This window comes from Oncorhynchus nerka, linkage group LG22, assembly GCF_034236695.1.
Source record: "Oncorhynchus nerka isolate Pitt River linkage group LG22, Oner_Uvic_2.0, whole genome shotgun sequence".
Lineage (NCBI taxonomy): Eukaryota > Metazoa > Chordata > Actinopteri > Salmoniformes > Salmonidae > Oncorhynchus > Oncorhynchus nerka.
In genome coordinates, this window is record NC_088417.1 from 68,024,043 (window position 1) to 68,031,654 (window position 7,612).

At 40.0% G+C, this 7,612-nt stretch overlaps 1 long non-coding RNA gene across 1 annotated transcript in view; it reads left to right on the forward strand.

Annotated features, from left to right (window-relative positions):
* LOC115105540 (uncharacterized) overlaps window positions 1-6,260 on the forward strand; it is a 28,167-nt gene extending 21,907 nt beyond the window's left edge. Inside the window, exon 5 of the long non-coding RNA XR_010460543.1 lies at window positions 5,316-6,260. This is a non-coding gene — a long non-coding RNA (uncharacterized LOC115105540). The remainder of the gene's footprint in view (window positions 1-5,315) is intronic.
* Window positions 6,261-7,612: the final 1,352 nt, after the last annotated feature.

Genomic DNA, 7,612 nt, shown 5'->3' on the forward strand with positions numbered 1-7,612 from the left:
CTGTTGTTCACATGTGAATGTATCAGAAAGATTTCATAAAACTCTTTTTGGCATTAAACAGCCTAATCTGTGTGGCTCAGACAGATAGTTTGGCCCAGGAGATTTGAGGATGTGCCCTTTTGATTTGAGTCCATCTGAACATCTGCTAAACAATAGGCCGGGGAAGGAACACACAACTGAAAAATAACCATTATATACGCCGTAAATTCGCCTCTCACATGTCATAGCATGACGTTTAATGAGAGATCACTTCTCGCCAACAAAATCTATTCCCATCGATCATTTGGGTCATTTTGAAAACATATACCTAAACAATATTCTAAATGATTAAAAACAGAAAAGTATATGTGGGTAAATTCTGTTTAGATTTCAAAATTGAAACACAATTGAAAGGAGATGTACTTGCCTCATACATACAGTAATGTATGTAGTAATACAACACATCTCAATGATTTTCTGATGGATTGTTAAACAATAATAGAAAGGTTTGATATGATGTGGTGGTCCTGATAAGACATGTAGCTACCCGTATATTATATTTGATGACTTATGATGCCTCTTCATCAAAAGAGAGTACTTTTACTTTCATGGTTGTCATGTTTGATCAGAATGTGCCCCTCTCGTTTAATTTAGCTTCTGATTGAACTCTTCTGATTTAAGTGGTATTGGTGTGCCAGTAGGACGCACTCTTTCCTCTGGTCAAAAATAAATATCCCAACGCTCCAGGGCATTGATTGGGGACATTGCCCTGTGTAGGATGCCGACTTTCGGATGGGATGTTTAACGGGTATCCTGACCTTGTGTGGTCACTAAAGATGCCAGCATTACACAACCATAAATACAGAAGCTTTCATCACAGCCTATCCGTGTTTATTGTTGCCAAACCATTCATAAACAAATCACAGTGGATAGATCATGCTACTTCCTGTGTGAACTGATGTCCCACAGCTGCATGGCACACCAGACTCATCATAACACCCCCCCACCCCAAGTCTCAATGATGACTCTTGTGGTGTAATCAGATAGCCAGCATGTTTTTTTTTGTTACATTCCCTCTCCTATCTCTGATAAGAGACCAGTCAGTGTGGTTGGGATTCCAGAGACCCATTGGAGGAAACACACACACATCATTGTAAGTTCCTTAGTAGAACTGGATAGATTGGTTGTTTTCCTGAGTTAAACATGGTAGATAAGCGTCAGTAATGAGAGCTCAGTGATTCCATATTAATTTCACCCCTAGCCCCAGCCTGAGGGATGGTTGATGTCTCTAGTAAGGATGTGTGTTTAGGCTGTTTAGACTAGGGTGGTGGCGAGATGGGCGGATTATGCGAGATGTTCAACACAACAGCCAGATCACATGTGGGAATGAAAAGGTTCTTGATGATTTTATTGTCAGGTTTCAGGTGCCGATTCAGTGTCTGGTGGACTACAGCGTGGCTGGTCTAGGCCAGGGATTTGTAAAAGGTTTGAGTCGTTGTGGCTACGTCCTCCTCCTCGGTGGCTTGAGAAAGCTGACGTGGTTCACCTTCACAGCAAAAATAAAACAACATTTGGGAACCATTGGTCCATGTTAGCTGTGCGTGTGTGTTTTGTAACACTTACACACTGTAGCTATACTTTACTTACATTTGTGTTTATCTTGAAAGCAGCAGAGGAATTCCCTGGTTGATAATCATTCACCTTGATTGAAGCCCATCGAATTACCACGGTCAATCAGCCACCGTAACATGTAGTGTATTGTAATTCAGTAATCCTTCAGATTGGGTGTCAATGGAGGGGACTACTGGTGAGAGGTCCATTGATATGCTGGGGGTGCTGTGGTGAAAATCCAGGCTGACTGGGGTCTCCCTGTGAATGTCAGCGTGATGGAGAAGGGGGAACAGGGGTCCTCTCCATGAGAAAGCACTCATTTCCATGTGAGTCCATCGCTCAGTGTGGAGCACATTATCAGCACAATGCCCATGCAGATGGCCTTTCCTGCCCCCGAGACCAACTAACAATACACAGTAGGCTTAGCCCTGTGAGCCCTGCCCAGAGGGAGTGCTCGGAGGTTCCAGAGAGAGAGAGAGAGAGAGAGAGATGTGCCTGGGCTAATTGTGTTGGTATCAGTAACTGACCAGTTATAAAGATCTGACAGAGAATTATCCACATTTCCTCAGTAATTCAATCAGAATTTGACCAGATACTAAGTAATTGTTCCAAATGAAGGTGCATTTTAGGCCTAGGTGATGAGTTACATTTAGGTTCAATTTGATTCTTATGATGACTACTCACCTCTCACAAGACTCTATTTGCGAGGCCAAAATCAAATCAAAGTTAAATGAATGGCTTTGAGTGGAACCCCTTCATGTTTATTCCAGGGTTAATAGATTACATCACGGAATGCTCACTGGTCCTATAAATAGCCAGAGCCTCTTTAAGAAATATGAGCAAATTCTTCCTATTAATGCATTCTGCAGGGAGGGTGGGGTTGTTTGAGGGTTTTGGATAGGGCTGGGTGGTGGGGGGAGGGCCGACAGGGCAGACCACAGGATTTTCCCCCTTACGTTGTTAGTTGTTAGTCACTGGCTACTGAGAATGAAGGCTGGGAAGGACGGGTCACCTAAGAAAGCCCTCACAAAGATGGCATTGATCAAGCCAATGGCCGGCCAGGCCAGCTCTCTCTAGGAGAAACACAGTTAGATCCCTCATTTAGGAGGACATGAGAGAGGGAGTGAGGGATGGCGGGCCAGATTGGCGGTGACGGTTTTTATAACGGCGTCGTTAAGTTTAATGCAAGTCATAGCGGGGAGCCAGTTTTCTCATCTCCTCTCATTATGATTACGTGTCTTGGCTCTCCTCAAATGACAGATTTCTCTCAATCGGACCTCAGAAAATAATATTACTTATTAAGTGGAAGTTATTAGGTGATATTTTTTATTTATTTAATTTGTGTTTAACCTGCAAAGACCTTCGCGGCTAGAAAAGCTCTATTCTGAGAGCGACATGGCTAGAGGTCAGTAGGAAATATGGTACAGGTGATACGTATAGTGTCTTAAGAAAGTTTTCATACCCCTTGACTTACTCCAAATTTTGTTGTTACAATTCAAAATGTATTAAATATTCTTTTCTCACCCATCTAAGCACAATACCCCCTAATAAGTGAGATTTTTTTATTTTTAAATCATTGCACATTTATTGTTAATTAGATACAGAAATATCTAATTTACATAAGTATTCACATCCATGAGTCAATACATGTTAGAATCACCTTTTGCGGCGATTACAGAGGTGAGCCTTTCTGGGGAAGTCTCTAAGAGCCTTGCACACCTGAAATTCTTCAAGCTCTGTTAAGTTGGTTGTTGAGCATTTCTAGAAAGCCATTTTTAAGTATTGCCATAGATTTTTAAGCCTGTTTAATTTAAAAACTTTAACTAGGCCACTCGGGAACATTTTAATGTCGTCCTGGTAAGCAACTCCAGTGTGTTTGTCCTTATGGTTTAGGTCTCCCAGTGTCTGGTGGAAAGCAGACTGAACCAGGTTTATGCTTATGGTTTAGGTCTCCCAGTGTCTGATGGAAAGCAGACTGAACCAGGTTTGTCCTTATGGTTTAGGTCTCCCAGTGTCTGGTGGAAAGCAGACTGAACCAGGTTTGTCCTTATGGTTTAGGTCTCCCAGTGTCTGGTGGAAAGCAGACTGAACGAGGTTTGTCCTTATGGTTTAGGTCTCCCAGTGTCTGGTGGAAAGCAGACTGAACCAGGTTTGTCCTTATGGTTTAGGTCTCCCAGTGTCTGGTGGAAAGCAGACTGAACCAGGTTTATGCTTAGCTCCATTCCATTCATTTTTTATCCTGAAAAACTCCCCAGTCCTTAATGATTACAAGCAACCCATAACATTATGCAGCCACCGCTATGCTTGAAAATATGGAGAGTGGTACTCCATAATATGTTGTATTGGATTTGCTTCATTATCTCCGGCAACGGAGTTAGGAAGGACGCCTGTATTTTTCTAGTGAATGGGTGTATTGATACACCATCCAAAGAGTAATTAATAACTTCACCATGGTCAAATGGCTATTCAATGTCTGTTTTTTTACATTTAATTTTAGCATGAGCTGGCACACATCCAGAGAAAACTAATGGTGAATGAACTACATGCTATAAAATTAAATAAAGAGAGTCAAACACACACACACTCTCTCTCTCTCTCTCTCTCTCTCTCTCTCTCTCTCTCTCTATATATATATATATATATAATATATATATATATATATATATATATTATATATATATATATATATATATATATATATATATATATATATATTATATATAACTCCCAATAATTTAATGGGTAAAACACCGTTTTGGCATCACTGTGCCTTCTTCAGGGTAATGTCATGAATGCTTGAATCAGGTTATGTAGAGAAGCAATAGTAGATGACAATAGTGAGGGGTGTGTACATAATTATTAGGTTGATTAAGTGAAACTGTTAATAAAAGACAATAGTGTCAGCATATTGCATATATTAGGCTATTGTTATCATATGGAAACATAATTAGATATTTTACATAATATTAGCATCAACTTACATTATTGTTGAATTTAATTTCACATATATATTTAATAGTTTCCAATTTCATAACATTTTTGTTACATGTAATCTTTTGGTTCAACCATCATGCATAATAAGCTTATTTTTTAAATTCAGTCTAACATTTTAAATTCAGTCTAACATTTTAAATTCAGGCTGTAACACAGCAAAATGTGATAAAAGTCAAGAGATGGGGATACTTTCTGAAAGCACTGTGTAGCACATTGAGGGCCTCTGAAGGGCCACTGGTACACGGGGTTCTGTTCTCTGTGTTTATTTTATTGTACAGATGAATAAGAGTGGGGGAGATGGGGGTGAAGTAGGGGGTCAGATTAATACTCTGGGTCCGGTGTCGTGTGTCGGGCCCTTCGGTTTGGTGTGATCTCTTCGCACGACATGCTGCTTCCTGCTATATTCATCCCTGATTCATTTGTTTTCGTCTCCTGTTCCCTGCTAGGCCTAGACAACCCACCCGGCCATCAAAACTTGGCTTCATATGTTCATGTCCAAGCTGTGGAGCTACTCATCTATTTATGAATCAGTTTGTTTTATTCTGTGATGATTTTAGCCTTGCTGATGAATTCAGCCACAAACAACAATTATGTTGTATGCCTTGATATAACAGCACAATTCCTGTCTGATCTTAGTCAGCATCATGAGTGTTTTGTATAATGTAGCATCAGACTGTGGTCTGTTATGATGCTCAAGCCTGTATGATGCTGACTTCAGCACTTCTCCCCAGAGCTTGAAGACCAGTCATCAAAGAACAGTCCAGTCCAACTCTGATCCTTCTGAGTCCTGAGTCACAGGCCTGCTTTTACGGCTCTGCCTGTCCGTTTATAAGAACACGAAGCAGGGCAGGGCACAGCTCCAACTAAGGCCACTCATTCAACATTAACACAAACAAAGCAATTGTAAAAATGCCCATTCAGAACAATGGCAGCCAAGCTAATGAGTCAAAGGATGTGTTTTAGTAGGGGGTTGTGTGTAAATAGGGGTTATTTATAAAAACGTACCGTAAAACTGTTTTACATTTACTACCTGTTGTTCCCAACGGGTCATTTCCCAATACAAAGCGCCTAGACTAAATAACAACTATTGGCTCTCTTATACATATTTAACACCTTGAGGCAGACATCGGTGTTCAATTTGATTAGATTAGATTTTTCTTATTTTTTTTTTTACAAATGAATGGAAGAATCTGTTACTTGATTGTACTTGCATGTTATTTAGTAATTATTGATCATTCTTTGCATGTTTAGTCATTTTTCCCATTAGTCATCAACTAATGGTTTTAAATGTTTTATGTTTTGTTTATTTATATTGAGAATCTAAATGTAGTCACTGTTTTTCAATGTTTTCTGGTTTTGTGTGATTGACCATAAATACCTTTTCGCCTGAGGTAATAACAGTGGTTGTAAAGCACTTGTACTAGCAATAAAAAAAAAGCTATTTTGTAGTGAAAATAGCTAAAACTGTATTGTTGTGGCGTTAGGAGGAAGTAGGTCTTGAACAGCACTTTCACTGGCTGTCTGTACGTTAGACAGACACACATCCTGCCCAACGTGTATGCACAACCTAGCCCTAGCCTCAAACCTGAAACTAACTATTACTGTGCACAAAATGTTGTCACTTGTTATTGTGTTATTTTTAGTGATGTAATGTAAGCACTACAGGGGAGCCCCCCACCACATCGATGGGGCTGCAGTTGAAAAGGTTAGGTCCCTCAAATCCTCAAAAAGTTCTACATCTGCACCTTTGAGAGCATCTTGACTGACTGCATCACTGCTTGGTATGGCAACAGCACCTCGATCGCATGGCCCTACAGAGGGAGGTGCGGACAGCCCAGTACTTCACTGGGGCCGAGCTCCCTGCCATCCAGAATTTGATTTGATATTAGGCGGTGTGAATGGAAAGGCTGGAAAATCGTTAAAGACTCCAGCCACCCAAGCCATTAGACAGCTCTCCCTGCTTCCTTATGGCAAGTGGTGCCGGTGTATCAAGTCTGACACCGATAGCCTCAATAATAGTTTATATCCCCAAGCCATTAGACTGCTAAATAGCTAACAGAATGGCTACACATGCACACACATACACACAATCATCATTTACTCTGCTGCTACTCTGTTTATCATATATCCTGATGCCTAGTCACCTTACCCGTATACATACATGTATCTACATCTATCACTCCAGTATCCCTGCACATTGTTAATGGTATTGGAATTGACTCTGTATAAAGCTTCTTACTTTCTTGTGTTCTTATTTTTATTTCTTGTGTGTTTTTGTTCTACCTTATGTTATTTTTAGTGCTACATTGAGTATGGTTATATGCATACAATAATGTGATAATTATGGATAGTTAGATTAGTGTAATAATTTGATTAAAACATTTACATGTTTTGCAAGAAGAGTGATTTCCCTAATAATCCTTTTTACATGGACACATATGAAATGAGGCTACTTCATGCCGCTCTGATAAATTCTGAAAATCGCCAATCAAAACAAACGTTCTACCACAGCGTCCATTTTGGGGAAGCGTATTTGATTCTGAGTTGGGACATAAAGGTTGTATGTGAAAACGACTTCTAAGACACGTACATTCAGTTGTTCCGAACTCACTTCACTCGCACTAAAGAGGGAGGCTTGCTTGGCTGCTGCTAGCACATGCCCAGATCAAATGTGTTTATTTTATTGAACTTTTATCAAGTACACCACTGGAATGTCATTTAAGGTGTTTACATGTCCTAATCATTTTAAAGATTGGTCAGAAAAACAGGTGTTTTAATCGGTGTATGCTTACTTCGATTCTGACCTTCCACCGATTCAAATAACCATAGTAAGGCGTTTACATGCCCATTATATAATCTACCTACTGCAGTAATCAGTTTAATACCGAATTATTACTGTGCATTGATTACTGCATTGTTGCAGTCTGCAAGAAAGGCATTTCACTGTACTTGTGCATGTGACATAAATCTTGAAACTTAAAGTAGAACATACTGTACAGTATTTCACAGCGGAAGACTGTCTTGCTGC